The 15,917-nt window shown below is 38.1% G+C and overlaps 1 long non-coding RNA gene and 1 pseudogene across 2 annotated transcripts in view; both read right to left on the reverse strand.

Moving 5' to 3' along the window:
* The window catches only part of LOC309510221 (NACHT, LRR and PYD domains-containing protein 3-like), a 343,190-nt pseudogene extending 330,164 nt beyond the window's left edge, over positions 1-13,026 (reverse strand). The window contains exons 1-5 of the transcript XR_014211802.1: positions 12,985-13,026; positions 12,489-12,579; positions 12,194-12,307; positions 8,572-8,679; positions 6,688-8,471 (exon numbers count right to left, since the gene is read on the reverse strand). The product of XR_014211802.1 is annotated as an NACHT, LRR and PYD domains-containing protein 3-like (transcript). The remainder of the gene's footprint in view (positions 1-6,687; positions 8,472-8,571; positions 8,680-12,193; positions 12,308-12,488; positions 12,580-12,984) is intronic.
* Positions 1,411-6,515, reverse strand: LOC309510222. The gene is made up of 8 exons (XR_014210264.1): positions 5,104-6,515; positions 4,377-4,578; positions 4,238-4,291; positions 3,086-3,443; positions 2,091-2,129; positions 1,876-1,936; positions 1,616-1,713; positions 1,411-1,529 (listed from the first exon to the last, which is right to left on the reverse strand). It is a non-coding gene; the product is annotated as an uncharacterized lncRNA (long non-coding RNA).
* Positions 13,027-15,917: the final 2,891 nt, after the last annotated feature.

Below are 15,917 nucleotides of genomic sequence, written 5' to 3' on the forward strand. Positions count from 1 at the left end.
ACAGAGCTCTGTGAGCTCCTGGCTGGTGGTTGAACTTCATCGGACATCAGATCTATGGTGGCGCACTTCCAAATGCCCACGTCATCCTCACCTAGCACACCGTCTCGCTTCTAGCAGCTGTAAAAACAACCAATACAGACAATCAGTACTGTGATGCACTGTGTATGGACACAAAACATCTATTAATGCACTTGAAAAATAGTCACATTGGCCCTCATTTATCAATCTTGCGTAGAAACAGGCGTATATGTTGGCGTAAGATTATGCTTACACTCCTCTCACCGCCTGATTTATGAAGCTGTGCGTACCTTTGAAATCCAGGTGTACGCAATACCTGCCTTTGATAAATGTTGCGGCTGAAAACGATCGTCATTAGAATAACACGCCCCTATATATTCAAGTCTCCGCTTCCCCCACGCCCTCATTTTACGCCATAGACACACGGAAGACGGCAAAGAAGAGAAACTTGGATGAGCAAATGACCTATCACAATGCATTATTTTACAGCACGTGTTTTGAAACAATTAGCATTTAATTTCGTATCATTTCACATGTATTGGGGTGTGCAATAGTGATGATGATGTGATGTGGAGTACCATTCATTCACATTAATAATTGCATGACAATTTGTAATATTCTTCTTATTATTATTATGGTTTTTATTATTAATGACGCTTATTGTTATTTAGAAGAAGAATGTCGTTATTATTATTATTATTATTTGTATTATTATTATTACATTTAAAAGAAGAAGAATGTCATTTTTATTATTTTGTCAGTCTGAATTATTTTTTGGTCATTGAAAGCCTTTCATTACTGAACCCAGTCCGTGCGCACCTGCCGGGCCTAACCATCGTTTCAAAGAATAGTACGACGGCGAGCGCGTCGAGTATAGAGTATTACCAACGCATTCTCATCCTAGGGCGTCATATTTGGGGAGGTGCGCGCGCAGTCTGCGGAGACTCGCGCTGCAGAGCCAGGCGAAAGTATAAACAAGGCTTGAAACGTCAGGTAAACCGCTCAGGCTCGCAACTGAAAATACATATGCCTACAAATCAAATGCTTTGGTAAAGTCACACAAATTAAACATTGAAGTTCATGTTGCACAAAAATAAACACTGAAGTTTATAATTACTATATTGTTTTTTACAGTGGGTCATAATATATCATATATTTTAGTTTGTCAGTGCGTTTTGTGGTGTTAGGAATTGTTTTTCTGCGCATTTCCACACTAACTCAAAACGTGCGTACACCACCTCCTGAGCTGGCGTAGGATTTGAGCGTGCCGTACGCCAACGTCCATATTGATAAATCTCAAAGTCACCGTGGTTTTGGGTGTACGCCAGGTGTACGCTGGAAATTTGGTGTACGCACTTTTGATAAATGAGGGCCATTGACTAAAAATCTTACCCTCTTTCTTCTCGCTCGACTCCGAGCTGAACTCTTCACAGCTTCGGCCTGCAGTGCCAGATCTGGTTGTTTGTACCTGAAGCTCCTGCGTACTGTCTCGTAGTACGTCTTACAGGCAGCTGGAAAACAATGAAATGAGAGTGATATGAATAAAAACAACGCAAGTCACAGTAAAATGAAACAAGGAGAAAATAGTCAAAGTTACTTATAATGTCGTCATGATCAGCGTCATGAAAATCTGGACTTGCAGACATAGCTCTGAGTAAATGTGAGGTTACGCCCTAGTTATGAGGCGAGGTTACTCTATGGAAACAAAATGTATGATTAAGATCGTAAACTATAACGGATCTATTTTCTTATACAAGAGAATGAAAGCATATTCTTTGAATCTTACCTTTAAAATGTTTGTAAGTTTTTATGTAAGTAAAAAAATAAAAGAATGTAAGATTCTTTAATTTTTTTTACCTTGCTCCAGTTCGTAGCGCCCACAATTTGTCTCAGAGTTGAGAAGATGGCATACTGCTTCCTGTAAATTACATGATTATTTACAATTATTAAACAAATAATAGCCATCACTCCCATGACCTCTTGCTTTATGATGAAATCATGAAAAACAGAATATTCTTACATTTCACAAGGCCTGACAAAATACAAAAGTGACCGATGAGATGAATACTTACTGGGTGTCAACAGGTCTTTGCTCAGAGGTGCGCTAGCATCTTAAGGGCGAAAAAAACAAAGAATATTAAAAAATGTACAATTATTGAAATCAAACAAAAAGGTAAGAATTGCCACACTCTGCTCTTCTAAGCAAGACTGTCTGAAACATGTCATTAAGCCAATAAAATAAACTGTTACCAAACTTGATTCTCAAGCAGTAAGTAAAGACCAATTTATAGTTATGCGTCGACCTCCCGCTGTAGCTACAGAGTAGGCTGTGTACATAGCGTACCCTTTAGCACACCCTGACGTGCACCTCTCCCAAAATGTAACAATGCGTCAATTTTACGTGGACGGAAGCGCTGTGATTGGTCTAGAACGCCTCCCTCGGGTTTCACAGGCTTCTTTCTGCATGTGTAATTGTGCGTCAACAGGGACAACAATGCAGAAGTATAAATGAAACAGTGTAGCCTATAGCGTAGAGGCTCGGGCTTCGGTCTGACGCAGAAGTATAAATCAGCCTTAAAGGATTAGTTCACCTCAAAATGAAAATTTCCTGATAATTTACTCACACTGAGTGACAAGATATCCATGTCTGTCTTTCCTCAGTGGAAAAGAAATTAAGTTTAAGGAAAACATTTCCATATTTTTAATGGCATATACTTTAATGGCAACCAAAGATCTCAATGTTCCAAGACGGTTCAAATGTCCGTCTCAATGCAGCTTCTGAGTCTCTACACAATCCCAGTCGAGAAATCAGGTTCTTATCTAGCAAAACCATCTGTCATTTTCTAAAATTATATATACACATTTATGTATTTTTTAAACAATTGTTTGTCTTGTGCTAGTCTGCTGGCATTACAGACATTTGAACCTTCTTTGAACATTGGGATTGTTGGTTGCCATTAAAGTCCAATCTCTGTAGAAAAATACTGAAATGTTATTCCTCAACTAAATTTATTTTCCACTGAAAAAAGAAATAAAGGTTGGGGCAACAGATAAAGTGAATACTCACTGGAAATTTCCTTGCGCTGAAATCTGGCTGCACATTTCTCCGGGTCAGAGAAGGCTTCCACAAGACATTCAAAGTTTGAGTCTGAAACACATGAGTCAGCCAGTAAGTACGGTCATGTTGCCTATACTAAATTAATAATGAAATACTGGAGTCATTACTACGCTTAATTAAGAGTGAGAAGAACCTACTCATCTTGAATGGACAAAAAAAACTAATGTTTTTGTCTCATCTTTCCATAGAACATTTGAAAAGTAACTGAAACTACTGGAACTTCAAACGGGCAGAGGGACGACCAGACTCTGACCATAGAACGCTGCCCGTTTGAAGTTCCAGTAGTGTCAGTTACTTTTCAAATGTTCTATGGAAAGATGAGACAAAAACATTCGCTTTTTTTGTCCATTCAAGATGAGTAGGTTCTCACTCTTAATTAAAGCTGCCGTCGGCAAGTCTGGCAGATTGGGTCGATTAGCCAAAATTTTGAATGTTTACAACTCTCATGCCCCTCCCCACTACCAGCGAGCACCCTCCCATCGAGGTCGTGCTCGTCAGTGCGTCACTGTGCGTGTGTACCTGATTTTCTGTGAACGCGTCCGTCTCTTCAGCATCTATCAACACCATGGACTCGGAGGTAGGCTGCCCTGGCTAATCTATCCATAGATAGCAATTAACCGAGGAATTGGAAGCTTGTTAGTAGATTTTCTCTCCGCCATCACGCTTCATGCAATCTCCAGGCGAACTTCAGGCGTGGCGTGTGCATGTAATATTAACGTGCGCGAGTGAGGGGGGATCTGTGGCGTGTGCACGACCTGTGATTGACAGTCAGATCTCACACCCCCCTGCGCTGATTGGACCTGATGAAGCGGGAGCGCTGGATTTTTGCAAAACAAATAACACGCTCCAGGTGGAGTTAGAAGCTCGGGTTTTTTTCTAAAACCACCTTATTTATGTTGTTCTGTCGGATTATAGTGTCGATTACACTGAATATGATCAAAAAAATGTTGCCGACGGCAGCTTTAAGCGGCTTAAATAACTCTGACCAGCACTGTATATATTTAAAATAGATTATTCACACAAGCAGTAAAAAACTACTTGTCTTGAATGGAGTGTGACTTTGTGCAGAGCAATGTTTTGTGCATGGGGAAAAGTACTTACCAGGAGTGGACATTTCACTGCCAGGACGCTCCACTTGGCTAGACATGGCACAATCTTTATTAGATAAAACACATGAATAAGCCTGTGACTTATGTTGTACACAACACAATATTATGTTTAAGTTGTCATCAGTACTCACCAGTTTTGTGCAACATGCTGGTGTCCTCAATGGGCTGCAGCTTCCTTCGTACATTATTGAAGGGGGTAACGTTATATCTTGACGCTTATACAGAGGTAATGTAAAATAAAATATATAAAGTTAAAGAATTTAATTTTTAAACTGCAATTATAAATTAAGAGAAAACGATTACCCCTGATATTCTCATCCGAATCCAATAATACTGCAAAATGTTTGTATAAAATTTCAGGCCCAATTTGTATCAACCGATTTTATATTTCATCTAATCACCTCATCGTCCTTCTCCTCTGCCTGGTAACGTTGTTACGTTAGGTGTCACATTCACGACGCACATTTATAAATTAGACAATTCACCTTTAAACCCACCTTGCATCATCTGTGAACCCCGTAGCAAGCTGCTATATGGACAAGCTAACTTAGTTAGCAAAGAGCTAAGTTAGCCAGTCAGACTCAGAACTCTATGCCATGCTGCTATCGGTTTACGTGCAGTTTAGTATCCCAAATTGACATAATCTCTCGTGTACAGCTAAAATAACATGGACACTGAACATGAACCATGAGCAGCAAGCTAACTTAAAAAAAAAAAAAAAAAAAAGCGCCAAAAGCTAACGAGAAGTTGTTTACACAGAGAGTGCGCGCGCGCGACCGGCTCTCTCTCTCTCTGGTCGTTCTTTTAGTTAAAACATGCACCCCGTCACAAACGCAGCCGTTCATCTACATTACTCACCGATCAAATAAGACTTTGGCGGGACAAAAATTCACTTTGGCAGGCGCTAAAACAAGTTCAATGCAGGAAAATTCATGCGTAAGTTTCCATTAGACTCGCACGGTAGCCAGGCAAATGGCGAGCTCAGCTGTTGTTGACGCTGTGTGTGTGCTTCAAGATTATGACGCAAGTGCTAAGATTCTGATTGGCCAAGAGAAAAAGTGCTAAGATTCCGATTGGCCCAGAGAAATGTAAATTATAAGATTTATCCAATAATGTTTCTCAATTCTAGCCTGCATGGCAGTTTACTGTGAGAATACAGGAATATATAATTGTTTGTGTTTTGTTAGCTTAAGTTTCAGTGTGGATTGTTTGTGTAACCTTTAGACATTAATGAAGATAATTTAATATTTTGTCTAAATCATGCAGAAAACCATCTATCTTTGGATAAAAGCGTCTGACAAATGGATAAATGTAAAATAATATATATTGCCACTGTACACTGTAAGTCCAGATGTTCCTTTATGAACAACAGCCTTTTAAAGTGGATTTTAATGTGGTTATTCAATTTGTCCCATTTTGTCTGTTTAATAATACTGCTATCACAAAAAGGGCAGTAAAAATTTCTGCAACATGTTGTGCATTGCTCCAAAAGTGGTAGCGCTATTCAAACTCCACTGGCTACCTGTCACACTCAGGATTGATTTTAAAATGTTACTATTTGTGTATAAAGCTCTTAACAAACCGGCCCCCCAATATCTGACCAATCTCCTCTGCCCGTACACTCCATCTCGTACTTTGAGATCCAGTGATCACTGTCTTCTTATCGTGCCCAGATCCAGACTTAAAAAACGAGGCGACTGCACTTTTGCGACTGCAGGCCCAAAACTTTGGAACAGTCTACCCCTCTATATCAGACTAGCTCCCTCAATTTCCATCTTCAAAACATCCTTGAAAACTTATTTATTTTCTCTTGCTTTTAATACCCCTTGACTATGATACAACTATTGCCTTTTTTTTATTTTAGTATTTTTTTTTTTTTTTATTGTCCTGTTTCTGCCCTGCATTTTATCTATTGCCCTGTACAGCACTTTGGTCAGCCTTGGCTGTTTTTAATTGTGCGTTATAAATAAATATTGTATTGTATTGTATTTTTTTTAGAATTAAGTTAATACCTTTTAGTCACCTGGGATAAAACTCCCCCTGCTACCCTCATTTGCATTTGTAAAGCTCACAGCAGTCTCATTTACATGTTAAAGCATTAGAGGGAGGGGGGTCACGGGGCAAGCAAGTCCCACGTCAATTTCCGACAATTTCCGACAGTTTGCAGTGTTGCCTGTAAATTGCCGTTTGCAGTCGTAAACCTGAACTTCCACGACAATCTACAGCGCCGGTAACTGTCGAAAATCCCACTTTTCATGCAGTGTATTCCCATCAATAAAATAGATGAATTCAGATAAAAAAATCAGAAAAACAATAAAATCAAGTATGCTGCCATATTGCTCCTATTACTGATACAATAAATGTTCGTATGTTTCTTAGATTTATTAGCTTTTGATTTTCTTTTGTTTTAACAGTAAAGTGATAGTTTTCACTGATACTTACTGAACTTTAATCACGGGCAGCAGCTTCTGAAGAACCTTCAGTTTTTCAGCTTTATTGTTTTCTCCAACAAATGTATTAATATCAAACTTCTCCAGACTCTTCTCTGATGTCAACAACACAAAAACTACAGCTGACCACTGAGATGAAGAGAGTCTGGCTTCACTTATTGTTCCAGATTTCAGATACTGTTGTATTTCCTCCACTAGTGACTGGTCACCCAGTTCATTCAGACAGTGGAACAGATTGATGGATTTCTCTGGAGAGTCAATGGTCCTGATCTTCTTCTTGATGTACTCAACTGTTTTCTCATTGCTGTCAGACCTTCTTCTTCTCAGTGTCATTAGTCCCTGAAGGAGAATCTGGTGAGACTCCACTGACAAACCCAGAAGGAAGCGCAGGAAAAGGTCCAGATGCCCATTTTTACTCTGTAGAGCCTCATTCACGGCTCTCTCATGGAGCTCAGAAAATGAAACATATTCTGGTAAATCGAGTTTAGACCAGTTCTTAAACATAGACAACACTATAGAGACTGGGTCAAATACATTTCTGTTGTTGTTTGTGAAGCAGAGGTGCACATATAAAGCTGCTAGATGTTCCTGAACACTCAGGTGAACAAAGCAGAAGACTTTCACCTGATACAGGCCTGACTCCTCTCTGAAGATCTGAGTGCACAATCCTGAGTACACTGATGCTTCTGTCACATCAATGCCACACTCTCTCAGGTCTTTCTCATAGAAGATCACATTGCCTTTCACAAGCTGCTGAAAAGCCACTTTCCCCAGTTTGAGGATCATGTCTTCATCTGTCAGGTTCTTCTCATAGTCCTTCTCATGTTTTATGTTGGACTGAAGGATCAGGAAGTGTGTGTACATTTGAGTGAGAGTCTTGGGAATCTCTCCACTCTCTGCTTCACTCAACATCTTCTCTAGAACAGTGGCTGAGATCCAGCAGAACACTGGGATGTGGCACATGATGTAGAGGCTCCTTGATGACTTCAGGTGTGAGATGATTGTATTGGCCAGACTCTGATCCTCTTCCTGAAGTATTCCTCCTTCTGTGGCTCATTGAAGCCTCGTACCTCTGTCACTCGATGGACACACTCAGAGGGGACGAGATCGGCTGCTGCTGGTCTAGAGGTGATCCAGATCAGAGCAGAGGGAAGCAGATTCCCCGCAATGAGGTTCGTCAGCAGTACGTCCACTGATTTCCTTTTGTTTACATCTCGTAGAGTCTCATTCCTTTGAAAATGTAAGGGAAGACGACACTCATCCAGACCATCAAAGATGAACAACACTTTATATTTGTCACTATATATTTCCATTTCTTTTGTTTCAGGGAAAAACACATGAAGAAGATCTGAAAGACTGAACGTTTTGCCCTTCATCAGATTGATCTCTCGAAAAGGTAGTGGAAATATGAGCTGGACGTCCTGATTTACTTTCTCTTCAGCCCAGTCTAGGATGAACTTCTGCACAGAGACTGTTTTTCCAATGCCAGCGACTCCCTTTGTCAGCACAGTTGTGATGGCTTTGTTTTGTCCAGGTAAAGGTTTAAAGATGTCATTGCATTTGATGGGTTTGTCCTCTGTTGCTGCTCTCCTGTATTTTGTCTCAATCTGTCTCACCTCATGTTCATTACAGATCCCTCCACTGTCACCCTCTGTGATGTAGAGCTCTGTGTAGATCTCATTCAGGAGTGTTGGGTTTCCCTGCTTTGCTGTTCCCTCATTCAGACGCTTAAACTTCTTCATCAGATTTGATCTAAATGTGTTGAGGACTTCATGGCTGTAAAATTAAAATAACATGGTATTACATAAGTTAAATATAAATGTTAAATGTTATAAATGTAAAATGTTGTATTTGTTTACCTGTTTGTTTACTTTACCTGACACTAGCATCCCTGCTTTCATTAAAGTCCTGTAGTTGATTCATAGGCTGGTCATTCTTCTTACAGACGGGTTTTGTTACTGCTGATCTTTGTGGTGGGATTGACCTTAAACATCATGAAGAGAATCAAGAATCAGACACTCTGATATTGGTGGATTTGTTTTATATTACCTTAATAATTCACTGTCACCCTCCTAAAACAGATAATAAGTAAATGCACTTATTATTAAATCAACTGCTCAAGGCCACAACTGTAATAACACTAAAAACAAAAACTATTAAAAAAAAAGTTTGTCAAGATAAACTTTGTGTTAGCTTGAGAAAGCTTTTTATATATGTTAAATATTATATTAAAATAATATATTATTGATTGATTGCTTATAATTTAACATCATCAGAGCTATTTTAATGGTGAGAATAAAAGTAGCAAAATATAAAGAGAAATAAACTAAAAATTAAATTGACAAAAGTTTTTAAACTAATTCGGCCTCACTTCATTAAATAAAATCATTAATACGAATCAACAGAATAAAATCAGAGTCCTTGAGGAGTTAAAACCATCACATTCCTTTAAAATCTGCTTTAAAGATAGTGGACTCTGTCATAAGAGGCATAAAGGAGGATCTTCAACTGATAACAAAACCTTGTGCCTATTTGGCAATATGTGCAGATGACTTGGTATCAGTGATTATCCGAGTAGAAACAATGTTTTCTACCAACAACAGGATTAATTTCATAAAGTTTAAAGATCAAATACGATGCGATTTCTTGTTTTCCTTTTTCTTTAGTGTGTTATGTAGCTGTTAGTGCAAGTATAAGATCTGCAGTTACAAACCTCAAAGAGTAAAACCTTAAGAGATATTCTTTATAAAAGTTAAGGCTCAGCCACACCTTCCTAAAACTCTTCTTTCAAACACGCCCCAACAAATCTAGGTCAGTGTGTGGGGACAGAGTTTCATAAATAAATGTATACGCAAAGAAAGAAGGCGTAACTTTTGTTCTCGCTGTATTATTGTTGCCGCCAGCGCCGCCATGTCATGGAGACACTGTGTTTTTCGCTGCGAAAGCCAAACTAAAAGAGTTTGGCCTTCCAAAAGAGGACACAATTAGAAAACAATGCTTAAACTATTTACAACTGTTCCAGAACAGTACAACTAAAATATTCGACTGTGTGCTGCACAATTTTCAGAGGACTGTTTCCAGACCCTGCGAGAGTACAAGGCAGGCCGTGCACAAAGCTGATTCTAAAAAGTGGGGCAATTCCATATTTGCTTGTACATTCTGGCGCTTCTGACTCACACACAGTAAGTATGTTTTTTTTATATTTTAAGAATTTGCTACTGACTATTCAAAAATCTCTTTCATTCAAATATTTAAATGTCTTTAGAAATGTTATAGCCTACCTGAGATCAGCCTGTGTATCGTCATTCTTAAAATCTATTGGATGACCCATAGACCCGTCACTCCTCAAAGACACACAGCTGGGCGCTGGTTCTGATCATTTCCGTCACACGCTTGAAGGGGTGGTTGATTATGATTTCACTTTTTTAACTTTAGTTAGTGTGTAATGTTGAAGACGAAGTCCTTAAAAAATGCTAATCAATGCAGTGTTGGGAAAGTTCACTTTCTACATGAACTAGTTCAAAGTTCAGTTAACAAATTTTCAAAATTTTGAACTAAAGTTCACAGTTCCAAAAAATGAACTAGTTCAGTTCTTCAAAATTATTGCCACAGCCCATATAAAACCACAGACAGCAATTATGTTATCAGTTTTAACACTGAAACTATGCGTCAGATTTCATCTTCATATCCAATTTTAAAATCCTTATCCAACCAGGGTTTACATAGCATTGAGGGTAGGGTTGCCAACTAAACCAATGCGGGACAATCGTGCATGGTTCTTTACAGGAAAATGAGGGACACTCAAAATATTTGTAGGCTATAGGCTAGGCCAACATAACACAGTAGGCCTATATGTCATTTCAGGTTCGTATGCGTTTAAAAGGTTTTCAGACAACACATTTGTTTTGATTAAAGTCATATTACACACAAACCATAGTTCAAAATAATAGCATTTATCTGAAATAGAAAGTTTTGTAATTATACACTACTTTTAAAGAAATTAATAGCCTACTTTTATTCAGCAAGTACATTTATAATGTTACGTTTTTTTTATTTCGGATAAATTTACTTTGAACCTTTTATTCATCAAAGAATCCTGATTTTTTTTTTTTTTTTTTTTTTTTTACATTAATAATAATCAGAAATGTTTCTTGGTCAGCAAATCACATCAGTATATTATTCCCTCAGGACGATTGCATGCTTTCTTGCGTGGCTGGATGTATGTTGGACTCACAATAATCACGTTGTTTGAATTCGTTAAAACTGATTTGCCGAAATCAAAACCCAGTCGGACAGTGAAAGGGATTTGCCGTTAGCGCGAGTCCGGATCGAAGCGACCAGACAGCGGAGGATTCCGTGCGCAAATCAAACAATGATTTGTCCCAAAATAATAATTAATTCTCAATTTAGAGTTTGTTATTCGTATGGTCTGATCTCTGGGTCTGATGCGCGTGAGTGTGGACTGTGATTGGATGATGACCGGTGTCGTGATCAAGTGTTGCTGTTGTATCAGATTCAGTCATACATCAGTGGTTAGATCAGCGTCAATTAACGGGACAACGGAGGTTCCGAACGGGACAAATACATTTCTATAGAAATATTGCACCCTTTTGAACGAAGTTAAACTGAGAGAGCGTGCCGTTCACAGACACCAGAATGAACGAGTTCACAGTAACGTTCATCAGGCAGTAACAGAGTACGTTCAGTTCACGTTCGCCCAAAATATGAACGAGTTCAATGAACGCGTTCAGGCACAACACTGAATCAATGAATAGAAGATAACACATAAGCTACCTAAATTCATCAACTAACCATTCAGAAGTGTGTTGCATTCTACATGTTGTCACTTCTTGAGTCTCTCCATTATTGTCTGACTCTGGTTTGAACATAAACATTGACATTTTCAGTGCATGTCTGTGTGAGGTAAAAGGATAAAATATCTGTGGGGTTTTTTTAGCTAAAACTTCACATACACACACTGGGGACATTAAAGATTTTTAACGTAAAACCGCATAAACACATTGCATTAAACCAAATACACAAAATAATGTTCTTTTTAGAACCGTCATATGACCCCTTTAATTGTATTACATTGATACCATCTGTTGGCCATTTTTGGAGGAGTCATTTTGGAGGAGGTTATAATGGGTTTGAGGTCAGAATATAGAATAGGGTATTTTTTTGAGCTCTGAATATACATGTAAGGCCACAGCAGCACTGCTGCACATTACCTGCAATTCCACAACGCCCAGGTACCAACAAAAAGGACTGCAGTCCATTTAAAATGACCACAAAAGCTGGGTGTTTCAAATAATATAAGCATCTCTTTCAATAAAATGCTATTTATCTGATTCCAAGCCATGAAATTGGAACACTCATAGATATGTCTCTCTTGCATCAGGTGAAGACAATGTCTATTATGAATATCATAAATACAAAATAAAAAACACCATAATATTAAAATGTTAATCATGTCTTTAAGAAATGTTGTAGCCTACCTGAGATCAGACTGTGTATTGTCATTCTTAAAATGAATTGGATAATCCATAGACCCGTCACTCCTCAAAGACACACAGCTGGGCGCTGGTTCTGATCTCTCCTGCTGAACTGAACTATAACAGAACAGATTTAATTAGTTTTTGATGATAATCATCATATGCAAGATCTTCATACTGTTTGGATGAAAAGCACTTGAGGAGGGTTTAGACATTGTTTTCAAGAAATTCATTTAAAACAGACATCTCTTTTATTATGGGTCTATAAAGGGTTATTTAATGTATTCATTTAAAGTACCTGCAAACTGGAGAGAAATCTTCAACTCTGGATGTTTGTGTGTCATCCATGATGAAACTGAACAGTTGAAACAGTCTGATCTCCACTGACACTGGATGTAAATGATGAACAAACACAAAACTAAAGTAATTAAACTTAATTAAACATCTTTATCAATGATCTGATCATGAGAGTTGGAGGTAAATAGATAATGACATCGATGCGTTCACTCAAAAAAGTAATTTGAAAAATCATCACATAGCCTAACTTACAGCACGATACACAAAAGAAACCCCGTTCCTTTACTACAGGATGAAAAATGTCAAACACGTCCTTTCAGAAAAAAAGTATTAATGTGGACGTCACCTGTAAAGGGCCTCAAGACATAAAAAGTCCCCTTGATCCAAATTTAGTCTAGATATCCAACCGATTCACAAACTCCTCCATCTTTTCCATCAAGTAGCTAGTACACACATTCCTGTCTACGGTTTTATAAAAGTTTCTGTGAAATACTTACTAATATTTTGTATCGGAACTTAGGAATCGACTGTCTGATTACATGGCGAAACATCAGATTCCCTTTCAAGGGAACTCGAGCTGTCGAGACGCGGTGGGAACGCCCTGCGTGATTGTGTCGTGAAGCACGTGTATAACCAGTCCAATGGAAAGACGAGACGTAATAGGCGGGTGAGATGGTGCTCGATGCAGAGCCAAATGGGAGGAGCTAGAGCTCGAGCTCACCCTTGCTGGATCTAGTGCGAGTTCAACCGTGATGGAGGAAGGACAAGTTTGTTTTGATGCGCAAGATGCTGGCATACATCAGATTGTATTTTTCTCTAATATTTGTCGTGATTATGATTAAATATTTATCGTTTCTGTGACAAACGCGTAAACACCTAATAAGAACATTGCTCACACTGTGTGTGTGTGTGTGTGTGTGTGTGTTTCTAAAAACGGTTGAAACGTATCTATGTAGCCTATTATTATTTTATCTTTATAACGGTTTCGTTGTTTTCCTCACTTTTAAAGCTGCTTTGGACAAAAGCGTCTGCTATGATTATGTAAATTACTAGACTAAAAGGCAATGTGAAAGCTTAGATAGTGCACCCCTATTTATTTTTTGTCCACCGCATTTACGTGTGTTATTTGTGAATTAATCTAAATCATCTGATTAATTTATGAAATAAAAAATAATAAGACTAGGTACCTAATCTGCCCTTTTTGTAGAAGTAAAAGCATACTCCAACAGGCCAGTTGTAATTATTATTATTTTTAATTATATGTAGTTATTTATAAGTTATTAATTATATGTAGTTATTTTTAAATTAATTAAACTAAAGAAATAAGAAATTAAAATTTCTCAAATAAAAATGTATATTTACTGTACCAAACACCACTTTCAATACACAAAAGTCACCATACTTTATTAAACAACACTTTATTGGAGGACAAAGCATAAAGTTGATAAAGTAGCATAAAGAAAAATGAGATTCAAGATAAATAAAAATGTGTCTTCAAAAATACGTTAACATCATATGAATCCATTCACAGCTGCTGAAGCCACAAAACGAGTGCCAGAGAATCATATTCAGTCACCTACAGAAAACAGATTTGATATTGTGTTGGAAAATAATGATTCATTATCACAGCTAAACTGGTTTCTTGCTCTTCCCTGTACGTCTCTATCATGTTCGTGTTCTTCTTCCTCGTCTAAACAGTTTGTTCAGTTGAAGAACAGAAGATGTGATCACTGATGTGGTGTAGCTTTTTCTAAACCAGAGGAAGAAGTCTCAACATCCCATTGTCAGGCGTTCTCCAGTTTAAAGCAGTGATGGTTTACTCTGGCCCTCAGCGTCCACTGTCCTGCAGATTTAGCTCCAACCTCAAACCCTCCTGCCTATTGTCTATAAGTAAACCTGAAGACTTTGGTTCAAATTTTCAGATGTGCTCGATTAGGGTTGGAGGTTAACTCTTAATTAACCTCAAAAATGTTCTCTTTTGAGGTCTCTTTTGAGGCATGGTCTCTTTTGAGCCTTTGCCAGTGATGCTTGATTTCTTTCCAGACAACATACTCTTCTGTGAATTGTTTCAAGAGCTTCACTTGGTCAAAAACCAAGTGATAACCTGTACAATGTAAAATTGTCAACATCACAGTAAATTGACCGGTGTTGATTTTCCAGTGTTACAATAAAGTGTTAAAATAAAGTGTTGAATCAACACTAAACAGATTGGGTTTAACACCAGAAGTGTCCGTTTTAAATAAGAGTTGGTGTCATTTTGCGTTGTTGCAAACATAACTCTCTTTTAGAGTTAACCAAGCCACACCTCCGTTTACGTGCAACCGTCGTTTTGACTGAACCAGAGTCCAGACCACATGCGAACGCCATTTTACTTGTGGAAGAGTCAAGCGTGGGGTAAGTCTAATACTTTAACTTGATAGTAATACAGATAAATCAGACTGTAAATTGATTTCAATGTATACAGTTTATTAGTTTAATCTATTATTCGATCACAAATCACTGTAATAATGAATAATTAACATTAGACAGCCAACAAGCTCTGACGTCTGATTTTTGTATTTTGATTTTTGCCAATGTCATGCCACTTTATAAATGATGTAAAGGTAGTAAAGCCTCGATTAAGCTTAGTTTTGTCTATCATCACGTCTCGCGCACTGTAATTGTTTTTATGCACGTTCACAGGCATTTTCTTTCTGAGCACACTCGACAAAGCCTAAAGTTTTGCGCGCGCGAAGCACAGGCCATTTTACAAGGTGAACTGTTGAATTTCTAGAGTGTTCTACCAGTAACGTTAAATTGGCCTATCAGGAAGATCACTGGACTAAAACTAATTGTTATGATTTTAATTTGAATATTCTTTCGTTGACCGTGGTTCTGTGATAGTCGTGGTTCTGAACTGTGGTAACGTTAAGTTTATCATGTTGTGAAATGATTGATCTGCGTGGTATTATTTTCTGCCAAATATGGGTGTCAAACGCAATTAATTTAAAATTTTGTAGTGAATTAAAGCTCTCAGTTGCCTTTTAAGGAACGAAATCCAGTAATATTTGTTAGTGTTCGCTCTAACACTGTGTGGAACACTCGTCGTGAAATATAGGTAACGTTAGAAATAAGGCACAGCTCTTCACTCGTCTCCCTAGGGCTGAAAAATGTAGTCGACATTATCGATAAACGTCAAAACAGATATTGTCGACAGATATTTTCAACTAATAACGCCTGCAATAACGCGGTTTAACCATTGGGACGCTGTAGTGCAAGGCTGTATTGCAGCTGATGCAATAGAAGATGGCGGTTGAAGCTTTTAATGGTGCTGCTTTATTTAATATAGATTTGTGAGGCCAAGATGGCGGCGGTGTAGGTGGTAGTGTTTCTTTGCTCTTCAGGGAAATAAAGATGAAGTGGTGATATAACCTATTAATCGGACTGGTGA

Source organism: Leuciscus leuciscus (assembly GCF_965113295.1).
Source record: "Leuciscus leuciscus genome assembly, contig: SUPER_11_unloc_5, whole genome shotgun sequence".
Classification (NCBI taxonomy): domain Eukaryota; kingdom Metazoa; phylum Chordata; class Actinopteri; order Cypriniformes; family Leuciscidae; genus Leuciscus; species Leuciscus leuciscus.